This window comes from Symsagittifera roscoffensis, chromosome 2, assembly GCF_963678635.1.
Source record: "Symsagittifera roscoffensis chromosome 2, txSymRosc1.1, whole genome shotgun sequence".
NCBI lineage: Eukaryota > Metazoa > Xenacoelomorpha > Acoela > Convolutidae > Symsagittifera > Symsagittifera roscoffensis.
In genome coordinates this window covers 68792950-68818208 of record NC_087063.1, presented here as the reverse complement: position 1 = coordinate 68818208, position 25259 = coordinate 68792950, and the positions used below count along the sequence as shown (strand labels likewise).

The window sequence follows — 25259 nt, the reverse complement described above, 5'->3', positions numbered from 1 at the left end:
TGCGTCACTTAGCAATTATGTAGACTCATAATTGGCGTGCGTCACTTAAGAAACTTTGTAGACTCAAAGTGTTACTCATTCAATTTTCTTTCCAGTAGCATTATCGGTCATATCTTTGCTTGTGTATGCGAAGTGCAACTTCCCCTCTGTGTTAATTCCTTCTTTCAAATTTTAAAGTTTTAAAAGCAATATATAGAGTGTTATGTGTAAACCTGAGAGTTTTTCAAAAAAAAGGCTCCGCGTTTTTTCGCCAAAATAATTTATCACTTTGGTTAAGCTAGTCGCAATAGGTGCTAGAGAATCTGCTGTTCCTTTATTAAAATTCTTATATGTTATTTTTATGAACAACAAACGTATTTTTTACCGGAAGTGGTGCAAATTTCTTTATGATTTGAAAATCCGTAGGCAAAATAATACCAATGAAAGAACGCAAAATTAAAATTTCTAGAGCAGAAGAAAAATAATGTGTGAGCAATATGGTGAAAAAAAATGTGACAAAAAACGTCTTTAACAAAAATTATATAGACAAGATACAAACATTTTTGCCAGCTATGCTTCCTTCTTAAAATACTCCGGTCGAAACTAAAAATTCAGTTTTCTCTTGCGAAAGATACCGATAAGATAAATGTCAAAGGTAAGTAGAGATTCATTCAAATGATTCCATTGAATTTTTTTGTGGATTTTATTAAGCATAGACGTGCCCAAATTTTGTAACAACAAGTTTCAAAAACTCATTCAAAAATCAATAGTTTTGAGACCAAAGAAGCGCTTGTAAAATTTTTAAATCAATTGAAAGTTTTGATTTTAAAATATTTTTGGTTTGTAATTGGCTAATCAATCACAAAAAAACTTTATCTTGCAAAATGTGAGATATAGCTATTTTCTACAGCACATATTTTGTAATATAATACCATTTCTTGACAAATTTACGACCAAAAAATGACCAGGGATAAAAAAGTGTGAAAAGCTTACGACTAGTTGAATATCCAGCTGAATGGTGTGTAATAAATTGACGGTAAAAAAAAATTGAAATCAAAATTATTCACTTAAGAAAAAATTTGTAAATTTTGGTCACAATAGACTACACACAACGAGAATGCTCATCCGAATTAAAATAATTAGAAGCAATTTTAGACTAAAACATAGGCTATGAAAACCATATTACAAATTTACGCTGTAATTTTGACATGATTAGCAACAAAATTTTTTACTACAGAAAGTATTTCACCATGACGTCCTTGTTCGGCTTGTCAAGTCTTTCAAAAAACTCGTTATACAGTGTGATGTTTTGGTATATCGGATTTAGCAAAAATTTAAAATCGAATGCTGAGGCTACTTTCATCTTTAATTTTTTGTATTTTTTATGTTTTAACTATAAATAAATACATGGAAAGAAAACCATAATTATGAACAGATGAAAATTCTGGTTAAAAGTTTGAACAAATAGCATCCAAGTTTTTATTTAGGCAATTGAATAACAACAGTTGAACTGGAAGAATTTTTGTGATGGACAAAAAGAAGAAATTGAAAACTTAATGTACTGTACAACTACCTGTAGTTTTTTTTTATAAAGTAGCGTTTATAGTACACAATGTCTTCAAGTTTTTTTACTAAAATTGTTTTAAAATTTTAGTTTTTGTTTTTGGTTTCTGTAAAACAGACAAACTTGAACAAAGCAAAAAGCGGCACAGCCTCGAATTAGTTTTTATTCACGACAATCAAGACTTAAAATTATTTATTTGTTTTTTTTTTGCTTTTTTGAGTACTACATAGACTAAGGTTAGGTTTTTATTTTTTTTTTCTGCTCGGTGAATGCTTTTAAACATTTAAGTTTTTTGTCTTAAAACTGAAATTAGCTTCTTTTTTTCAAGATAAGGTTGCTTAGAAGCTGTTTTCCTCATAGGCGTCACATTGACGGGTAATTGACTTTTGACGACCTCCCAAGTGTGTTTGTATTAAATTGGAAATTAACATAATAATTGTGCTTGCATGACGTTTTTTTGCTGTTGTACATGCTTACAAACTATTTCTTTCCACTTTGAATGACCGATGAACAATTATTTGACCTATTTTGCTTAGTTCATTGACATTATTATGCTTTTTTCTTTTCTCTAAGATTTTTTTTGTTTTCTGTGCGACTAATTCCGCCGTTTTACTTTAGCCTTTTTTGAAGCAGCTTGCTCTCGTGATGCACTTTTGTTTTATTGTTTTTGCACAAAAGGTCTTCTTGACGACTTTTTGATCTGACTCATGTAACAATTTTTTTAACGAAGGTACACCAGATTTTGAATTTTTAGCTATACAAGACCACAATCTGTTTCGCATAAATTTTTCATTAAGAGCCGGCCAAATTTAATTTTAAGATGTGCGTGTTTCTTGTCCTGAAGTTTTTTTGCTGCCTTAGCCGAAAACCTTGCAGCTTTTTGTCCAGAATTTGTTGTTTACGTCCAAACTTTTGCTGCTTAAATTGCAACTCCCACGCGCCGCAGACCGCAAACTTCGCGGCTTATTTATACTTTCGTGACCTTAAGCTGTAAAGCGACTACGTAATTTAGGTGTGCGGTGCGACCTTCGAAGTCTGGATATTGGTCGCGGATTTAGACCCAGGTCGTGCTTCGTGCTTGCTTTTATCCTTTGCATTGAGGAGCAGTTCCAAGAGAGTCATGTACCTTAACATGACAGTCGCTTAGCATATTCCAAATTTTATCAAAACAAGCTGCATAACATACTCAATTAGATATGAAGTGTTGGTTACACCAAATGTTAATTGACCCGAAAACTTAAATTAAGTTGTTTCCCCGAATTTCGAGAAAAAAAATGAAATAATAGTGCTTGCTGTGGTTTTATGTTTTATCTAGCCACTTTGAAAGATACTTTGAATGATACAAGCCACTTTGAAAGATACTTTGAAAGATACAAGCTACTTTGAAAGATACTTTGAAAGATACAAGCCACTTTGAAAGATACTTTGAAAGATACAAGCTACTTTGAAAGATACTTTGAAAGATACAAGCCACTTTGAAAGATACTTTGAAAGATACAAGCTACTTTGAAAGATACTTTGAATGATACAAGCCACTTTGAAATATACTTTGAAAGATACAAGCTACTTTGAAAGATACTTTGAAAGATACAAGCCACTTTGAAAGATACTTTGAAAGATACAAGCCACTTTGAAAGATACTTTGAAAGATACAAGCCACTTTGAAAGATACAAAAGTTATGAGCTCAAGTTTTAAAAGTATTTTACTCGCGAGTTATATATGGGGGGTTTGAAAACTGCTCACTTAGCGAATTTGGGCAACTAACGCGCGATATATCGCAATCGCGCAATCGCGATTTAATTAACTTTGAAAATTGTTCTAAGTGACTTGAGGCAGCTATTTGTATCACTAATACTTTAGTAGACCACACTACATCACTTTGAACTTTACACAGTGTATGGAGGGGGGGGGGGGGTTTCGAAAAATTCAACAACAAAAAATGCTTACAGGTGATATATCTTCATAAATTTCAACACAGGACGTCAACAACTTTCTGATGGAGTTTTCGAGAATAACTTGATAACAGCTTTGTTCGAAAAGGCTACTTAAAAAGTTAAAATGTTCCTAAATTTGTCATTTGTCTTTAAACTGAAATTAAAAAGTTATAAAAAACAAGCAAATCGAGTAAAATTAGTTCGTCAATTTAAAAAAAACCTATTTTTTATGAAATTTTATTATAGAGGGTGTAACAAAAAAGATCCCAAATGTAATATCTCGACAAATACTTCGGTAAACTCTCTTGAAAAAATGCCCACATACCTACCAGCCCAAGACACGTTGTGCAGTCACAGATAATTTTTTTTTCAAAGGGGAGAAAAAACTACTTCCTTTTTTTACTCTGCGAAAAAGATTCCACGAAGAAATTGTTTTAATGTTCATTTGAATAAAAGTTGAAAATCAAACAGAATAAAATGGTAAACTTGTAATTGTTTTTGAGAGTATGTTCTAAACTCTAGCTGTACGTCCCTCAACTTGTGCGCCATTAAGATGCAGATATCTTCTGGCTCGTTTTTGCAGCCCAAAAGCTACTTTCCTCAGCATTCTTCTTTCAAGTTTCATCGCCGCAAGTCTTTGGATAATTTTCCTTTTCAGGCCATCTAAAATCGCCAAACGAGATTCTTTGTAGACTCTATTTGCATAATATTTGCCCGTTTGTCTCCCGGAGTTAATTTTAATTAGATTTTATTTGGTGCCTTTTTCTTGGCACTTTTTATAAATCTACTAACTCGAGATCTGTTTGAAGCGGAACAATTTGGGGAAAAAAGCGAACTGACGAATAGTCTCATCTGTTTGTTTTGTACTGGCAAACGTTAAAACAATAAAGATTCGCTGCTCTAATGTAAACTTCATCATTATTAGAAGTGAGAAGCATGAACAACTCAATGTAGTTTGATACTTTGCGGAGTGAAATTTTCGTGTAATCTTTTGTTCACACATGTTTCAGCGATAATGTTTCAAAGATGTTTCAGAAAATCTATGTCTTAGGTTGCTAAATATGTGTTCCAAATTTCATCAAAATTGATACTTTTTTGAGACACCCTGTATTTTAAGTTATTTAAGAAACTGTTTCATAGACTATAATCAAGGAGCAGTCAAAATTTTCAGGCCTTTGCGAGCAGTCTTGTAACAGTTGATTTTCAAAAAAAAACTCAGAAAAAATTGAAATTTTTTCTTGTTTTTTTAAAAATTTCATTAATTATTTCAATTTAAACTACTCCATATAAAACAAAATGCCGTCGAAAGTTTCTGGGCTTCGCCCTGATACGATTGTTCTTATTACCGCGTTACTAGACAATAAAAGCGTCATTTGTACTATCTATTGCGTGTGGGGAGTTAACGGCTGTATCATTTCAGAGATTTTAGGGGGCAGTATGAAGAATCTTTTCAGCGACGTTAAGGGGCAGTAGGAAAATTCAGGGTTCCGCCTGATACTAAAAGTCTCGTTTCGCGTAAAATGAGTACGTTGTCGGTCTATTAAAATTTTTTCTTGCTCTTTGGATTTTAGTTGAACGAAAGATGTTGGATGATTGATGTTAATATAATTATACAATGTAAAATTACTAGAACTTTTCAAAAACAAATTTGAGCTCCTCTTAATGGCTATCGAAAAATTTTGCCCGCTCTGCTTAGTTTCCAATTCTCGATTCATCAGTTTTGCATCTTCTGGTTAGATTTTCAAACCATGGTGTCAAACCAAGAATCAGGGGCCTCGCACCGCTTCAACTAAAACAGAAAGATTCTGGATACGCAAATGGGATCAACCGTAGAATTTCCCTGCCCAGTATGACCTATGAACATAGTTTGGAAGCACATGAATTGGAAACTAATGAAAAATTACAAACCGAAGTTAGGAAAACCAACTTGTATTTCAACGACTTGACCCCTGATTTGAACCTGTCTAGCCTATGATTAGGCGTTGGTTGGCTCATGATTTGGCTCTGAGCCTATAAACTGTCTAGCCTATGATTAGACGTTGGTTAGACAGGTTATAACCTGTCTAGCCTATGATTAGACGTTGGCTAGACAGGTTATAACCTGTCTAGCCTATGATTAGACGTTGGTTGGCTCATGATTTGGCTCATGATTTGGCTCTGTTTGCACATTTTTCGTGGGAAGCCTTCATTGGACAGCTTCACTTTGGTCCGAAAGGCGATCTTTTGGTCGATCATGAGTCGATACTTCTGGGTATTTGATTAAGAAAGAAAATCAATTGTATTGCTAAAAAATTTGTTCATAATCAATATTGATAGATGCATATTCACAAAATATTAAGGGTGCTGTACATTGGTAATCAATTTTGTTGACAAAACCATTAAAAACGTTATACATTTATTGGGATCTCTTTTTTGATAGCACTGGAAACTTTAGTGCTCAGATTGCTTAAATTTGAAAAAAAAGAAAACAAATTTTACTTTTACGCAATCACAAATTTTTTTTGCTTCTTCGCCTAAATGAAAAAAATTGATAACTAGTGGCGTACACAAAACTTTTTGGGGGCGTTTTTTTTTCAAAAAAAAATCACTTTTCTGTCGACACTTTTTAAATTCCACGCAATTTCTTTTATGAGCCGCACTAAAGCCATAATAACAAAAATTCGTCAAAGAATTTTGGCTTGAAATAATAACTTTTTAGGCCACTCGAGTAATTACAGCGAGCAATTAACGTTCGGTGTATGAAAATCGGTTTTTTAAGCCAGGGGCGGATCTAAGATTTTCTCGAGGGGGTGCGAGGAGGGGTGGATTTTCAAGAAAAACTTGAAAACTTTGTTGAACTTTTTTCAAGGTCGACCAAATTGATTTTTTGATCTATCCAGAATCCCTATAAAAACTTTATTTCGACCAAATTTTCAAAAAACAGGCCAAAAAATGCTTGCCCCGCCCCCCTCAGGGATTTGACCCCCTGTCGACCCAAAGGGTCTCCCCTTTGGTACTTTTAAGAAATCCATTTTTGGCCGACCGACCCTAAATTTTTTGAACTTTGAGGGGGAGCGCCCGCAAAAAAAACGCGATTTTTTTTGTCAAAGTTTTCCAAAAATTGCCCAAAAACTGCTTTTTTTTTACCTGTTTTTTTTCAAAAATTTGCCTGCGGCGCAGAAATTTTGGTCTATCTGCGGTCTTTATAGTACTTTCGGAGAGCTCAGAAAATCAATTTGGTAGACTTAAATAAAAAATTGAAAATTTTAAAATATAAAAAATATAAAAATATAAAATATTTGTACTCGAGGTCGTTTTTGTATTATTCGAAAAGTGCAGTTGTTCTGAGCTGAAACTTGAAAAGATTTTTCACCTGAGATCATTTTTCGTAAAATTATGGGGGGTTTAAAGATTGCCATTTTTGTCCAATTTGTGACAATTCACGCGCGATATATTTTGCGCTATCAACGCGTAAGCGGAGACTTAATCCGTCTTAGAAATCGTTCCAAATTGCTTTAAGGAAGCTTATTGTTGTTCCGACTTTCCTAAAGAAAGTAACGAAATATTTGTGCTCGGGGTAGCTTTTTTTCCTTCAGACAAATTTTGACTTGTTAACTAGCCATTTTTGACAAAAAAAATATATCATTCAGAAGGTAGTGTTGTCTTGAGCTTAAATATGAAAAGATATTTCACCTGTGATCACTTTTCGGAAAGTTATGGGGTTTAAAGATAGCCATTTTAGCCAATTTGGGACAATCAACGCCCGATATATTTCGCGCTAATAACGCGTAAGCGGAGATTTAATCCGTCTTAGAAAACGTTCCAAATTGGTTTGAGGAAGCTTTTTGTTGTTTCGATTTTCCTAGAGAAGTTAACGAAAAATTTGTGCTCGGGTGGCTTTTCTTTTCTTCAGACAAGTTTCGACTTGTTAACTAGCCATTTTTGACAAAAAGTTTTTCATATCATTCAAAACGTATTGTTGTCCTGAGCTCAACCTTGAAAAGATATTTCATCTGTGATCATTTTTCATAAAATTATGGGGGTTTAAAGACTACCATTTTGTCCAATTTGGGACAATTAGTACGCGATGTATATCGCGCTAATAACGCGTTGGCAGAGATCTAATCCGTCTAAGAAATCGTTCCAAATTGGTTCAAGGAAGCTTATTTGCGATAATTAATTGTTAAAAGAAGCAAAATCTATAACTTTGTGCTTAATATGACTATTGGCGGATGTTTTCAAAATTTTTTATTTTACATTCAAGTTTATCATGTAATTACTGCTCCAGAGACTTTAAAAGGCAGTCGGAACATTCAGGGCTTCGCCCTGATACAAGCAGTCTTGTTTACTTTGAAATTCGAACCTTTGAAAAGATGATAATTATTTCAAAAAAAACATTGCTTTTCTTCTGTTTCCTAGCGTTCTCTACTGTTTTCCAACTTTCTGTTGGCTATGTTTCTAGGATTTTAGATGAATAAAAAGCTGTGAGTCTAGTTTCAGTAGATTGGATAGTTTTTTTAATCAGATGTGTCATTCGCAAAGTTTTTTGAATTTCAAACAGCTTTAAGATGTGATATATTTTTTTTCTGGATAGTAAGTTACTCTTTCCGACAAAAGTGAGTAAAGGGTGAAATTTTGTCTCAAAAGCAGTTTTCTTCTTTATATTTCTCGGAAGAATAATTTGTTTTAAATTTTGGTTAGTTTTATTTTATTTTGGAAGTTCTATCGTAAAAGATCTTTGAAATTCTATGACCTTAAGACTTGATAAAATGCTTCAAAATTAAGTACTTTTTTGGTTTTATTGTAAAATGTTTCCAGCTGTCTAATAGTTATGTTTATTGAAAATTCTGCTCGCAGACCTATGGACACCCCCTTTGAAGATGGAACCTTCCGGCTGACCTTGGAAGAGTATCCCAACAAGCCGACCTTGGAAGAGTATCCCAACAAGTTCACAGAAGAGTATCCCAACAAGCCGCCCACTGTCAAGTTCAAGACGAAGATGTTCCATCCTAACGTGTATGCAGATGGAGGTATCTGTCTGGATATTTTGCAGAACAGATGGAGTCCCAAGTACGATGTATCGTCCATACTCACTTCTATACAGGTATTCAATTGGGTCTTTGTAACTGTTTTCTCAGTATTTCTCATCTTCGTCAAAGAGATTCTAAATTTTAACTTACCATTTTGGCCAATTCGGGACAATTAACGCGCGATCTATTTCGCGCTATTAACGCGTTGGCAGAGATCTAATCCGTCTAACAAATCGTTCCAAATCGGTTGAAGGAAGCTTATTTACTATAAGTAATTCATTAATAGGAGCAAAATCTATCACTATGCACTTAATATGACGTGCGGGTTTTTTTTTACAAAAATTCTCAATTTTTTAATTTTTAATTTTTTTAAATCACTTTTATATTTTTCATGTTACTGCTGCTCAATAGAACTTTAAAAGCTGTCGAAACGTTCAGGGCTTCTTTATAACCATATTTTTTCAGTTTTTCAGCGCTAAAGCATCAATAAACTAACGCTAATTTGTCGATGTTCATGGATAAAAAATCGCTAATTCATCTATCTACGAAATAACACGGCTTCGTCTATGAACCATGTTATTAAAACTGGTTTGGCAGTTTTTCATCGGTGGTTATTACTGTGAAATCTGAGTCAAATTTTATGTTAATAGCCTGGAATTTATTGCTCAATAATTGTCTCAAATTAATAATCTCTAAACCCCCATTACTTCACGAAAAATGTGTTTCATCGGTGATTTTTACTGTGAACTCAATTTCATTTAATTCATAAATAGCATGGAATTTTTTGGGCGTTAATGGTCTCAAATTGTAAATCTTTTTTTTTTCACAAAAAATAATTTCAGGTGAGATTTTTTTTCGAAGTTTGAGTTTAAACAACGATATTTTTTCGATGGTATGAAAAATGGTTGTCAAAAGTTGCTAGTTAAAAAGTCGAATTTTGTCCGGAAAAAAACCACTCCGAGCACAAACTTTCCGTCACTTTCTTCGAAAGTCGGACTAAAATATTTTCATCTCGTTGCATTCTATAGCTTCCGCACCAGAACAAAATCAATTCTTAGTCGTACGTTCCCTTTTTTGAAAACCGTTATTTCTTTAGCTACAAAATTGTTCCTTGCGCATTTTGCTATCGTCTCGACTTCTGAAAAATTACAAATTTGTGAGCTTTGGGCGATTTTTGCTCGAGATAAAATTCGATTCCTAATTAACGGTCGTGGAGCTGAATGGTAGGAAAAATCACGAATTAACCTTGATACGAGCCCCTTCTTGGCCTTGATTCTGCGGGAACACTGATATTTATTCCGACTTTCTCAGAAAATGAATGAATATTTTTGTGCTTGGTTCAGTTTTTCCAGACAATTTTTTGATTTCACAACAAACAGCTGAAAAAAGACTGTCCGAAAATATTGAGGTAAACTCAAATTTAGAAACAAAACTGAACCGGCAATTTTTGAAGGTTTTGAAAAGTTTCCTTTTTTTAACTTGACCTCCCACTCAAAGTTGTGAACATTAGCGAGGATGGCGTCAATCGAATTTTTCAACGCTGTCGTAAATTGATGCCTTTAACTTTATTCGTCAAATAGTTGCTAAGGGTATGGTCATCGGGTTGAATTTCTGAGGGCCGAATTTTGAGTCGATTTTAAAGATTCAATAAAAACTCAGTTTTGTCCGCTCTTCTATAGAGTTGTGTCTGACTAGCAAAATTAACGCCCCCTCCCCCCCCCCCTAATCCCGCTGCTGCTCTCAAGTATGCCTGTATCCCCTCCCCCCTCCTAATCCCACTGCTGCTCTCAAGTATGCCTGGTATCCTAAATAACTCCTCATAAACCAATTGCTGGAAACTGAAAAATGTCATACCCGACCGGTTTTGTCGTTGAAATATCTGGTGTGGAACAGATCAATGACCATTGGGCTGCAGTGGAGTCCAGCACAGCAGTCTGAGTCATCCAGACACATCTCCTTTTCATACGCACACATAAAATCCACCTCACAATCACACTCTGTCACTAGTTGAAGAGCAACTGAAACTGAAATTGGAAAAAAAATAAAAAACCTCGCTATTTATTAGGAATCAAGACCTATCAAATTATGAGCATTGCCACCAAAAGTTATTCAGCAGCTCGTCGTATCAAAAATATCTTTTTTTACGGTTTCAAAAATTGTCGTTTATTTACTGCTTATTTACTGTTCAGTAAACTTTGGAAAGAAATTTAAATTCGTTTTTTTCCTTCAAAATGAGGACCATAATTAAAAGGGAGATGGAGTTCAGTGGTAAACCAAATTAGATTTACTACAAATCGCGATTAAATTTGCGTTGTTCGAATCATGGCCGAGGATAAGCTGAAGAAAGAATTGTTAAAACTCTATCATTGTTGTTATAGTTATTGTTCCGACGTTCTTAACGAAAGTAACGGAATATTTGTGCTCGGGTTGGGTGTTTTTCTTCAGAAAAATTTTGACTTGTTAACTAGCCATTTTTGACAAAATTTTTTTTATATCATTCAAGAGGTATTGTTATCCTGAGCCTAGATTTAAAAAAATATTTAAACTGTGATCATTTTTCGAAGAGTAATGTGGTTCAAAGATTGCCATTTTGGCCAATTTAGGACAATTAACGCGCGATATATTTCGCGCTTATAACGCGTAAGCGGAGATTGATCTGTCTTAGAAATCGTTCTAAATTAGTTCAAGGAAACCGGTATGCCAATATTTGTTAATAGCAGCAAAACCTATCACTTTGTAGTTGATATGGCGTTTGGGGGATGTTTTTACAAAAAACCTCACTTTTTTATAAATAAAAACTTAATTTTATTTTAATACATTTAATTTTCCATTTTATATTACTGATCCATAGTCTTTGAAAGCAGTCGGAGCCTTCATGGCTTCGCCCTGTTACGAGCAGTTTGGTTTTATTTTCCAGCCGCCTGAAACTCAAAGCTTACTCTTGTATGAAATATATTAACGTTTTACAATTGAGCTCGACTTCAGCGAATATCAAAAAGGCATCAGCGTGGCCTGTATTTGAACTTTCATTGAAGCTGCTTCACATATTAGATCAAAACTTACGATCGCCTACTTTGTTAGACAATTGCGGATTTAAAAATTGTAAGTTATTCTTACACCCCCACTATTTGGAAAACCTACCTAATAATAAAAATGCGTTGGCAGAACGAGAAGCTAAATTATTTGATTTTTTTGTCAGCTTTCAACATATGTTACAAGCTTTTTTTGCGGAGTTGCAAGATTATTTAGACCTAGACACGAAATTATTGCATCTTTTTTCCGAATTTCAGAGAATAAGACAAAATATTTGTACTTTGTTGAAATACTGTTGTTCTGAGTTCAAACTTAAAAAAGTATTTTACCTCTGATTGTTTTTTCGTAAAGTTATGAGGGCTTAAAGATTGCGATTGTCCCAAATTTTGGCCAATTTGGGGCAATTAACGCGCGACTTATTTTGCGCTATTAACGCGTCAGCGGAGATTTATTCTGTCTTACAAGTCATTCCAAATTGGTTGAAGGAAGATTATTGTTCGTGTTCCGAATTTTGTAACAAAAATTACGGAATATTTGTGTTCGGGGTAATTTTGATTCTTCAGACAAATTTCGACTTTTCAACTAGCCATTTTTGACGGAATTTTTTTGTATCAATCGAAAAGTACAGTTGTTCTGAGCTCACACTTAAAAAGATATATGACCTGTGATCAACTTTTGTAAAACTACGGGGATTTAGAGATTGCCAATTGGTTTTCGAGAACTTGGTTTGGCTTCATTGTGAACTTGGGTCTTGTGACTTGAAGTCAAACCCGATTGTCAAGTGAACATCAGATTGATTACTGAAATCCCGCCAAAACATTTTACTGCTGACAAAAAATAACCAAGATTTAGAAATAGAGTCTTCTAGAAAAAAATATTAGTTTTCCTTTAAAGTTTCATATAGAGTTTCTGATCAGAAATTCTAATTGAAAAATGAATATTTCTCGTCAGAAATTAAAAACAATTGTTAGGTACGGGCAACAAAAAATATGCAAAAACAGTCGTAAATCATTTTTCTTTTTCATGGTTGCTTGTTAGAACCTGAGGTAGTTTGAACTTCAACTTATCACCTGCTTGGCTACATGACCAACAAAGTTTTGCTATTGCGGTTGTCAGCTCGGACGATTTCATTGGAGAAACTCCAGTGTCTGCAGCTTTTCTATGACTCTTTCAAATTTTACACTTATGTCCCATAAACAACCTTTCTTTAACATCATTTACTTCTCTTTTGTTTCTTCTCTTCTCTTCTCGTCTCTTCGAGCCTTGGCCGGGGATGATATTGGAAGAAAAAAAAAGAAGTCCGAGATAAATTGAATTGTCGCCGTTTCGTGCGACTGCTCATGTTTTTTGGGCAAAGATGCAACTTAACGGATTTTGCTTGTGCTGTAAGCAATTTACATTGTAGTTGGAAGAGTGCCCTTAGTGCTCGTTTTTTTTTTCAAGTGGGGACTTGAAAGATTTTTTTCTTACATTTTTTTTGGCTCAGTTGGTTTCTTCTCAAACTTGTCGGCTTACTTGCCATACCTACAATCTTCTTGTGCTGTGAGCAACCTTGGAGTTCACAGAAGAGTATCCCAACAAGCCGCCCACTGTCAAGTTCAAGACGAAGATGTTCCATCCTAACGTGTATGCAGATGGAGGTATCTGTCTGGATATTTTGCAGAACAGATGGAGTCCCAAGTACGATGTATCGTCCATACTCACTTCTATACAGGTATTCAATTGGGTCTTTGTAACTGTTTTCTCAGTATTTCTCATCTTCGTCAAAGAGATTCTAAATTTTAACTTACCATTTTGGCCAATTCGGGACAATTAACGCGCGATCTATTTCGCGCTATTAACGCGTTGGCAGAGATCTAATCCGTTTAAGAAATCGTTCCAAATCGGTTGAAGGAAGCTTATTTACTATAAGTAATTCATTAATAGGAGCAAAATCTATCACTATGCACTTAATATGACGTGCGGGTTTTTTTTTACAAAAATTCTCAATTTTTTAATTTTTAATTTTTTAAAATATCTGGCGTGGAAGAGATCAATGACCATTGGGCTGCAGTGGAGACCAGCACAGCAGTCTGAGTCATCCAGACACATCTCCTTTTCATACGCACACATAAAATCAACCTCACAATCACACTCTGTCACTAGTTGAAGAGCAACTGAAACTGAAATTGGAAAAAAATAAAAACCTCGCTATTTATTAGGAATCAAGACCTATCAAATTATGAGCATTGCCATCAAAAGTTATTCATTAGCTCGTCGTATCAAAAATATCTGTTTTTACGGTTTAAAAATTTTTGAACTTTCAAAAATTGTCGTTTATTTACTGTTTATTTACTGTTCAGTAAACTTTGGAAAGAAATTTAAATTCGTTTTTTTTTCCTTCAAAATGAGGACCATAATTAAAAGGGAGATGGAGTTCAGTGGTAAACCAAATTAGATTTCCTACAAATCGCGATTAAATTTGCGTTGTTCGAATCATGGCCGAGGATAAGCTGAAGAAAGAATTGTTAAAACTCTATCATTGTTGTTATAGTTATTGTTCCGACATTCTTAACGAAAGTAACGGAATATTTGTGCTCGGGTTGGGTGTTTTTCTTCAGACAAATTTTGACTTGTTAACTAGCCATTTTTGACGAAATTTTTTTTATATCATTCAAGAGGTATTGTTATCCTGAGCTTAGATTTAAAAAAATATTTACACTGTGATCTTTTTTCGAAGAGTAATGTGGTCCAAAGATTGCCATTTTGGCCAATTTAGGACAATTAACGCGCGATAAATTTCGCGCTTATAACGCGTAAGTGGAGATTGATCTGTCTTAGAAATCGTTCTAAATTAGTTCAAGGAAACCGGTATGCCAATATTTGTTAATAGCAGCAAAACCTATCACTTTGTAGTTGATATGGCGTTTGGGGGATGTTTTTACAAAAACCCTCACTTTTTTATTTCAAAAAACCTCACTTTTATTTTATTACATTTAATTTTCCATTTTATATTACTGCTCCATAGTCTTTGAAAGCAGTCGGAGCCTTCATGGCTTCGCCCTGTTCCGAGCAGTTTTGTTTTATTTTCCAGCCGCGTGAAACTGAAAGCTTACTCTTGCTTTGTAAGAAATATATTAACGTTTTACAATTGAGCTCGACTCAAGCGAATATCAAAAAGGCATCAGCGTGGCCTGTATTTGAACTTTCATTGAAGCTGCTTCACCTATTAGATCAAAACTTACGATCGCCTACTTTGGTAGACAATTGCGGATTTAAAAATTGTAAGTTATTCTTACACCCCCACTATTTGGAAAACCTAATAATAAAAATGCGTTGGCAGAACGAGAAGCAAAATTATTTGATTTTTTTGTCAGCTGTCAACATATGTTACAAGCTTTTTTTTGCGGAGTTGCAAGATTATTTAGACCTAGACACAAAATTAGTGCATCTTTTTTTCCGAATTTCAGAGAATAAGACGAAATATTTGTACTTTGTTGAAATACTGTTGTTCTGAGCTCAACCTTAAAAAGATATTTTACCTTTAATCTTTTTTTCGTAAAGTTATGAGGGTTTAAAGATTGCGATTGTCCCAAAATTTGGCCAATTTGGGGCAATTAACGCGCGATATATTTCGCACTATTAACGCGTCAGAGGAGATTTATTCTGTCTTACAAGTCATTCCAAATTGATTGAAGGAAGATTATTGTTCGTGTTCCGAATTTTAAAACAAAAATTACGGAATATTTGTGTTCGGGGTAATTTTGATTCTTCAGACAAATTTCGACTTGTTAACTAGCCATTTTTGACAAAAATTTTTTATATCATTCAAGAGGTATTGTTGTCCTGAGCTTAATTTTGAAAAAATATTTCACCTACGATCATTTTTCGAAGAGTAATGTGGTTCAAAGATTGCCGTTTTGACCAAATTAGGACAATTAACGCGCGATATATTTCGCGCTTATATCGCGTAAGCGGAGATTTAATCTGTCTTAGAAATCGTTCTAAATTGGTTCAATGAAACCGGTAAGCCAAGATTTGTTAATAGCAGCAAAACCTATCACTTTCTAGTTGATATGGCGTGTGGGGGATGTTTTTACAAAGAACCTCACTTTTTTATAAATAAAAACTTAATTTTATTTTATTACATTTAATTTTCCATTTTATATTACTGCTCCATAGTCTTTGAAAGCAGTCGGAGCCTTCATGGCTTCGCCCTGTTACGAGCAGTTTTGTTTTATTTTCCAGGCGCCTGAAACTCAAAGCTTACTCTTGTATGAAATATATAAATGTTTTACAATTGAGCTCGACTTCAGCGAATATCAAAAAAGCATCAGCGTGGCCTGTATTTGAACTTTCATTGAAGCTGCTTCACCTATTAGATCAAAACTTACGATCGCCTACTTTGTTAGACAATTGCGGATTTAAAAATTGTAAGTTATTCTTACACCCCCACTATTTGGAAAACCTACCTACTAATAAAAATGCGTTGGCAGAACGAGAAGCTAAATTATTTGATTTTTTTGTCAGCTTTCAACATATGTTACAAGCTTTTTTTGCGGAGTTGCAAGATTATTTAGACCTAGACACGAAATTATTGCATCTTTTTTCCGAATTTCAGAGAATAAGACAAAATATTTGTACTTTGTTGAAATACTGTTGTTCTGAGTTCAAACTTAAAAAAGTATTTTACCTCTGATTGTTTTTTCGTAAAGTTATGAGGGCTTAAAGATTGCGATTGTCCCAAATTTTGGCCAATTTGGGGCAATTAATGCGCGACTTATTTCGCGCTATTAACGCGTCAGCGGAGATTTATTCTGTCTTACAAGTCATTCCAAATTGGTTGAAGGAAGATTATTGTTCGTGTTCCGAATTTTGTAACAAAAATTACGGAATATTTGTGTTCGGGGTAATTTTGATTCTTCAGACAAATTTCGACTTTTCAACTAGCCATTTTTGACGGAATTTTTTTGTATCAATCAAAAAGTACAGTTGTTCTGAGCTCACACTTAAAAAGATATATGACCTGTGATCAATTTTTGTAAAACTACGGGGATTTAGAGATTGCCAATTGGTTTTCGAGAACTTGGTTTGGCTTCATTGTGAACTTGGGTCTTGTGACTTGAAGTCAAACCCGATTGTCAAGTGAACATCAGATTGATTACTGAAATCCCGCCAAAACATTTTACTGCTGACAAAAAATAACCAAGATTTAGAAATTTTCTGACCAGCAGCCGGATTGGAAATAGAGTCTTCTAGAAAAAAATATTAGCTTTCCTTTAAAGTTTCATATAGAGTTTCTGATCAGAAATTCTAATTGAAAAATGAATATTTCTCGTCAGAAATTAAAAACAATTGTTAGGTACGGGCAACAAAAAATATGCAAAAACAGTCGTAAATCATTTTTCTCTTTCATGGTTGCTTGTTAGAACCTGAGGTAGTTTGAACTTCAACTTATCACCTGCTTGGCTACATGACCAACAAAGTTTTGCTATTGCGGTTGTCAGCTCGGACGATTTCATTGGAGAAACTCCAGTGTCTGCAGCTTTTCTATGACTCTTTCAAATTTTACACTTATGTCCCATAAACAACCTTTCTTTAACATCATTTACTTCTCTTTTGTTTCTTCTCTTCTCTTCTCTTCTCGTCTCTTCGAGCCTTGGCCGGGGATGATATTGGAAGAAAAAAAAAGAAGTCCGAGATAAATTGAATTGTCGCCGTTTCGTGCGACTGCTCATGTTTTTTGGGCAAAGATGCAACTTAACGGATTTTGCTTGTGCTGTAAGCAATTTACATTGTAGTTGGAAGAGTGCCCTTAGTGCTCGTTTTTTTTTCAAGTGGGGACTTGAAAGATTTTTTTCTTACATTTTTTTTGGCTCAGTTGGTTTCTTCTCAAACTTGTCGGCTTACTTGCCATACCTACAATCTTCTTGTGCTGTGAGCATTTTTCAATGGAGTGGCATTTGCAAATGTTGCTTATTGTAGTTTCAGGTGAAACTTAAACTTTTTTTTTGAATTTTTTTGGCTCAAATTGTGTTTGGTCAACAAATTTTTAGTAGATCTAGCTTTTTCTTTTTTTTTGTAATTTTTCTACCTTTAGTTGCTTACTACGTTTGCATTGTATCGCAAGTTTCCAAATCTCAGCTTCGCCTATGTGTTTAATTGATACTGATGGTAGATATCGGAGCTGATCATACATTATCGAGTTTCGCTGCTCAACGCTATCTATTAAAATTGGGCATAGAGTCTAAAAAGAAATAAAACTGAATACTTTATTCGCAAGGTTTCAGTGTTTGCATGATGGTAAGAAAAACGATTTTTTTTGTGTTTTTTTGTCAAAATCACTAGTTTTTTAAAGAAGCTTGGCTCGTTTTCTAATTGACATTTATAATTGTTGCACTGTGTGCCTAGTGTAAAATGAAGCCATCAAAGTTTGTTTTCCGATTTATGTTAAATCAATTATAAAGTTGTTGCAGAAAAATTGAGGTTTTTTTTATTTCTGAAGAAAAACAAAAAACGATAAGGGTTGTTGGAGTTTGAAAATGATGTGGCTACAAGCAGTTTTTTTGCTGGCACCATGTAAAATTTCAAAACAAAAGAGAAAAAAATATTACAAGAAAAAAAGTATATAAATCACTGCATTGTTTCTTAAATAAGCATAAAATTATGGTAATTCATTATAAAATCAAAAAAACATGAAATTATGTTTTATTTAGAGTTCGTTTCTAATTCTTTCAACGGGTCTTTGATTTCCATCATCTTGAATTTGTCTTTTAAAAAAACAATTGAAAAAAAAATTAAATAATTATTTAGTTTGTTCATATGCAACAACTTTTTTGTTGTCGGTTCCGATTCGTCTGTTTGTAGATGTTAGAATAATTGACTCATCGAGTAATCTCTTCTTGTAATTTGCCAGCGGATTGTCTCCAAAATCTTCTAAATCACGTTTGCTTAGCTTTTGCTACTCAAATGAACTTGTATCCAACTTGTCACAGCAGTGACATGTGGTGTTATGTAGTTAAAGCATCTCGGTACACCTATGCTCCTCTCTCAAAAGTCCAGGCTCTCATTATCATTTTTAATGGGTCTTGCAACAAGTTGGTAAGAATTGAATTTTGCATCTGCCTTGAATGAGTCTGTGGAGTCAATTTTCATTAGTTTCTCCCAACATTCTCAGCTTTGCATACTGCAGTACGAAATACCCAACAATTACCGGTTATCCGTACTCAATCGCATGCAATTTTTTCTTCACTTATTCTGTTCTTCGATTATTGTCTAATTGATAGCTCTGTGATTTTTTCCCTCATTCAAATAAAGGGTTATTGTATGCCAAGATCTCTTCAGGATATGCTACCCATAACAGGAAATGCTCAAAAGTTTCATAAATTCTGTTTCAACTCCTGACAACGGTTTTCGCATCCCTTTTTTCTAACATCAACCACTGATTGGACCAGATAATTTAATTTCTTAGGAGAGAAGCAACATACAAAACAGTAAATTTTGATACGTTGCAATTAGAGTTCCATATTAAATTTAAAGAGTCATAATTGATCCGTTTTCCAAACCAAAGCTAGATATCAGCATTCTCTGAAGATGTTTTAACATTTAGATCTTGACTTTTTAGTTTTTCTTTTCCTTCGGTATCGTTTTGTTAAACTTCAGTATTTGTAGAAACTGGAGAAAACTTTGATTTTATAACATCTGGAACGAATAAATCGCACTGAACGTATCCAAGAAAAATCAATCTGTTTTTTTTTACCACAAACGAATCTATAATAAATGATCTGCAGGGAAAACGTTTTCAGACTTAATCTTTGGTCTTATTATTGGGTTTGAATTTTCCCACCAATCAAATTCCTACATTGCTTCAGTTTGGTACAATTTCTTTTTCATGTTCTGGCTCCATGTCATCCATGTCTCTAGTGCGCTTGTATATTATCCTGATAGGTCAATGATGGATAAGTTTTTTGGCAGGAAAAGAGTTACCAAAAGCATCACATTGCTTCTAATTTTGTTTTACAGTGATCACTTCAATCATTCAAAAAAAACATTCAATTATTTATAGTTTTCCCAGGTAAAACTCGCAATTTTGCAGCCTGGTCTTGTTTCTTGATACAAACACCACACTATTCTTAAAGTTTCGTTCTTGTTTTGAAGTTTTACAAATCGGTATAAAATTCACTTCTAATGTAAAGTGTTGATGGCGTAGCTTGACACATTGTATAGGGGTAAAGCTGGCGTGCATTTATTCAACGATGGATTTTTAGACATTCATTGAGCTTTTGAAGATGAATAATGCTTTTTGAGTGATTGCAATGCAAAAACTACAGGTCGAGTCTTTTCATATTTTTTTTCAAAATTTATCTTTGTCAATTTCACAAAATGGAAAAATTTTGTAGTTTGTAGGTTTGTGCAAAAACATATTTACTAAATTGGGAAGTGTACATCCAAATTTTAACATATTCATTCTTTTGTTATGATACAATTGAATCGTTAAAAACATTGGCTCGACGGTGCAAACAGCATTTTTGTTGGTGTACCACTGCAAAAACTCTTTGATCACAGTCATTCCGTTTTCTGCCAAATCTACTGTAAGCAATTGTGATTATCCAAGAGAGTTGGGGCACAGTCTTGATATGAAGCTTTTTCCGTGCTGGTTGTGAATCAAGTCCAATTATTCTCAAAATTTCATACTAACCGACGTGTTTATCTAGGGCAAAATTTCGTTTTTTTATTGCTTTTTTTGTTGCCATTCCGAAGAGTTTACGTCATCTGGGTTGTCAAAAAACACATAAGAAAAAAAAATTGATTCTTTTAGCTTTGTAGGTTTTAAGAAAATTAATTCAGAGCTTTTACGGCACTCAAAATTATCATCAAGTTGCAAAATTAATCATTTACAACTTTGAAAGATCGATATTGAAGAAATCAAATTTTACTTCTCCAATGATGATTTTCGACAGACAATTGTTTTCTATTTTTATAAATAATGGATTAGGTACGTAGTCTTCAAATTCAATTCAAATTTATTACGATTACTTTTAAACAAGATAAAGTAATCACAACTCTTTCCAGATTTTAATTCAAAACAATAATTTATTTTTTCTGAATTCCCAACAATTGGGTTGACATATCAACTTCTTCTGTGTTTTAACGCATTCACATTGTGCTCAAAACTGTTATTTGGATAATTCTTGCTTCGTTCATTTAATTGATCAAAGATTTTTTCTTCTCAATGATAATTCATTCATAATCTGGATTTTTTAATTTCAATGTTCTCAGCCAAAAAGACTCAGATTGAAATCAAAAATAAAGTTCCGTGGAATTTTGTTGTTTGAAAAATTGGGCTCATAAATCAGATTTGTTGATAAGAAACCAGAATTAAAACTTTTTTCGACACAGTTTGTAGTTTGTGTCACTTTTAATTTTTCTGTATAGTTTTTACAGTTTGTTACCTCAGACGCCGGACTAATAAAAATTATACTTTTTAAAGAGGGTTGTGCGGAGATAAAACTTTCTCATTCGGAGTCTGTTCAATTTTTTAAGACATTTTCGTAACTAGCACAGCAAAAACACTCAAAGAGGCTATCAGTATCATTCTCAATTCCTCAACAGTTCAACCTAAATGAATTGTGCAATACTCCTTCGAGCTAGATCCTTTACCTCTTCTCCTTAATGTACATCAATATTGTAAATGATGTTGTTGTTTTCACATGTTTTTTTTCATTTTCTCGGTATGAATGACTTAACCTTTTATACTTATTTTCTTATAAAATCATGACGTCAACTTTTAATAGAATTGACGTCAATGCTTATGTAAATTTTCTTCTATGGATTAATTGAGAAAAATTCAAGTTATTTTTGTAAAACATTAGCTAATCAGAAATCAGCCGTTTCAAGAGGTAATTTTCGATGAAAACTTGAGTTGAATCAGGGAAGCACCTGTGAAAACTTTGAGGAAAACCTAGATTGACTCCAGTTACTCTAACCGAAAAAACTCTAAGCGATTTCCTCATTAATGCAATGATGTGGATTTATAAAGTTTTTTATTTTTTGGACATTCATATTGTCCAAGTTAGATTTCTCCGACCATATAAAAAGTTTAGACTTAGGCCAAACTTTGCGTATTCAAGCTTGAAACTTACGGTTGAATTGCACCTGACAAAGATAAAAACCTGAACTAATCTAGAAAATTTGAAATTAAACGAAACGTCGTATGATAAAATTTTAAAGAATCTTTTTATTCCATACTTAAAGCCTAATTCTGACAAAACTCCTAGCAAAGCTCTCTGTTTTCTTGTTTCCCTAAATTCCCTAAAGTTTGTCAAAGCTCACAAACTAAATCGATCAGAGTTCGAACAGAATTTCCAGAGATTCGCTGTGAAAAAGTTCGCAAGTTTGAGCTTTCCTCTGAAATTTACTCAAAATAGTTTAAAGATCTTCTCAAAAATCACCAGCTTCTCATTGCTTACTTACAATACAAAAAATTCAACTGATTGATGAAAGAACTTGCAGTAAATGTTCTTTCCTCAAATAAAATTCTGTTTTTTGTTGTTGTTTATAAATAGAAATTTTTTTAGTTTTACAATGAACAACCAGTGTTCTTTCATTTTTTTAAGTGCTTTTTTCAAATATTTGGAAGGTCTTAGTCTTTCAGAGGAAAATTTAATTGGATACGACAACCCAAATTAACATTTTTTCGACTTGGAAACGTCAAAAATTAGAAAAGTCACGAAAAGAATTGACTGGATACGAACATGCAAAAAAAATTTCAAAAACTTAAATGTAATTGGACATGACTACCGTTCATAGATGGACAAAGAACTCCGCTTGGTCAAATAAAAATACTTGACATGATGGTACACCTCAATTTTAGATAATTTTTTTTTTGTTTCTAGTCAGCTTCATCGATTATCAACTCCTCTGAGCTCAATTCTTCTAAATTTCATTCATTGCCTTTTTCTCTCTACTCAACCTTCGTCTCTTGATTCAAAAATACTGTTCTCAACTGAGAGCAACAATCTGTTTCACTCCTTATTTCAATGTTTTGGTTCAAGTTAAAGGGCGGTAAACGGCTTCTAGAGTCTGTTTGCGACTTAAGTCTCCCAAGACAAGTGTTGTCCAGGGTTGAAATTGTGATGGGAGACTTCAATTATCATCACCAGATGCGTTTTATTATCACAAAGAAGCCTCTTCGAATGATGGGAATAATGTCGGAGGTTGCAGTGCACGTTTGGAGGGAGTGTCCCATGGATCATGGTTCCAAATATATGGCCCAACCTGTGAACGATTTCCTTTTTCTCTAGGCAGACAAGGACTTGCCGAGAATCCAATTAAAATTGAAAAGGATGCGGTGATTTATGAACCACAGATTCCAGTGAGCGATCCATCAAGTGAATCAAGTCAACGAAGCCAAGACCAGCTTTGCGCTCCAGTAAGAACTTCAACAATTCGAGAACTCAGCTGCTCGACATTTCCTTGGTTTGTAAATATTTGGTTAAGCTTTGTAAGATAAACTTGTTTACTACAAATTTTTTGAATTTTAAGTGATAAAATAAAAACAGTTTGTACAAAAAAAATTAGTTATAATAGTTCATGAATCTTTCAAAAATGTCAAAAATATCTAAGTCGTTGATTTTTTTATTTAAAAAATCAATTTTTTTTTTCTGTTTTGCAAAAAAAAACTAACATTTTTTTCTTATCCACATGTTTGAATAAAAACAAAGCCATTTTCACATCTTGTACAAGTTTTTGCAACAGTTTTTGCACGCATCTTAAAACAGTCATAACTGTTTTCGCAACTTGCAAAAACTTTTGACAACATTGTTAGCGAAACGGTCGATGCTGAAAACTGAAAACGTTTTTGCTTCCTGCAAAAAAAAAACCACATTTTCTTCGTTCTAAGAACAGTTCAGCAATTTTTTTCCACATTTGTTAATTGTTTTTCTTTGAAATTTTTAATTTCGTTTCTAACATTAAGCAAAATCGATTTTTGCATTTATGTTGATTAAAAACAAAAAAAAAACACTCTTTTAAGATAGGAAAGAGAATTCGTATTCATCAAAAATGAAAACTTACTAAAACAATTTTTACTTGTTTTTTTAACGAAAGTATTTGGTTTTTTTAATTTATTTTTGCACACTAGTGAAAAAAAATTCGAACGTAAATTGCATCCTGCAAAAAAACTTAAAAGAATTTTCGCGTTTTTGCTGAAAAGTTCAAAACAATTTCCGCAACTTGAAAAAAATTCAACAGATTTTTTGCCTGTGTTTGTTCAAAAAATCAAATTAAACTTTGCAAGCTGTTTGAAAAACGATCATGCAAGCTTCTCGAGATGATTTTTATGCAAGTCATAATAATAACACAGTATTTTACTTTAAAAAACGTTTAGATTGAAATACAGTTGAGTTTGAATATGTTAATATGAAGAAAATTTCAATTGATAATCATGAAGCTGACATTGTTCAAAATTCGCAGATTCATAAATTTCAATAAAACACTTAAAAGTTTTCTTTTTTTCAGATTCTTATTTCAAAATCTGAAATTTCTTCACTCTTTTCAAACATTCGAATCAGCGAGTCTGGGCAAATTCAAGCCTCTGGACAGAGCTTAAGCGATATCTTTTGAAGTTTCTGCAGAAGATGTTTTTTTTTGCAAAACTGAGTTAAATTTCTGGCATTCTACATCTTGAATTGCGTTTCACTGCTCAGTTCAGTTGATTGAAAACTTTACCACTTGATGATTTAATATTGGAAAGAATTCTGCATTTGTACAAAAAATAATTACAGTAAGCAATCTGGTAAGTTAATTGATATTTACCTAAAGGCTGCGAAATTTGATGGAGCGATGATCCAAAAAAACAAAAAGAGCTTCAAATGTCCAATAATCAAAACAACGGGTGGTTAGATAAAGAGTTACCGAGAAGGCATGATTAACATTTATTTTTTCATATAAATTGACTGAGACAAATTTAACATAGGGTTTTGCTTTACAAACCAACAAAAAGTTGGGTTATGCTTGTCATTACCGAGTCTTTGTTAAAAAGGATTTATTTTCACAAAGGATTGTTTATATAGTAAAAATAACCCTTACGCAATGTCCTCACTCGGTTTACCACCTACTCACTGTTTGAAAATTGGATAACTATTTGCGTCGAACTGAATTAAACAAAGTCCAGCAAATCTTTAGAGACTTGTTGTTATTCTGCCCCCCGCGCAAAATTTTTCGGGCCTTCGAGTTTGGCTATGATAATTGTTAATTCCTGAAGCCTAGGACTCAAGGTTGCCATCCATGGGCGAAAGTTTGGTTATTTTTTTTCGAAACTCACCAATAAATAAGATAAAGCAATTGTAGCTGGACCTTGCCATTTCTTTTTTGCAGCAAATATAGGAAAGCAGCTTCTACTTGAGATTTTTCTTCACTTTTAATTGTTCGCCAAATTGTGTAATTTTCAACTTGAAAAATTGGTAATACTGACAGTAATATTGACAACAAGAAATCAAAGATAAAGCTTTCGACACCGAGAGATAAATTTGATTCAATTATTTCAGCATTATTTCAAAAATGAGAAAGAGACTGAAGAAATATGGGTCTGTATGAGCTGAAATACATGTATTTTGTTGAATACAAGTTTTATTTTTTTGTGCTTTGCTGTAAATAAAACACCTGATTGAAGGTTTTCTAGTGAAATTGATTCATTTATATCCTGTCATGATTTCCTGGATGAGAGTTAGCCCCGATTATTCCTTTGATGATATTAAATA

The 25259-nt window shown here is 33.5% G+C and overlaps 1 protein-coding gene and 1 long non-coding RNA gene across 2 annotated transcripts in view; one reads left to right on the top strand and one right to left on the bottom strand.

Moving 5' to 3' along the window:
- LOC134840310 (ubiquitin-conjugating enzyme E2 A) overlaps nucleotides 1-25259 on the top strand; it is a 311529-nt gene that overhangs the window by 74473 nt on the left and 211797 nt on the right. The window lies entirely within an intron of this gene.
- LOC134840461 (uncharacterized) lies at nucleotides 5137-25230 on the bottom strand. Its single transcript, XR_010162423.1, has 3 exons — nucleotides 24824-25230; nucleotides 10342-10511; nucleotides 5137-5267 (listed from the first exon to the last, which is right to left on the bottom strand). It is a non-coding gene; the product is annotated as an uncharacterized LOC134840461 (long non-coding RNA).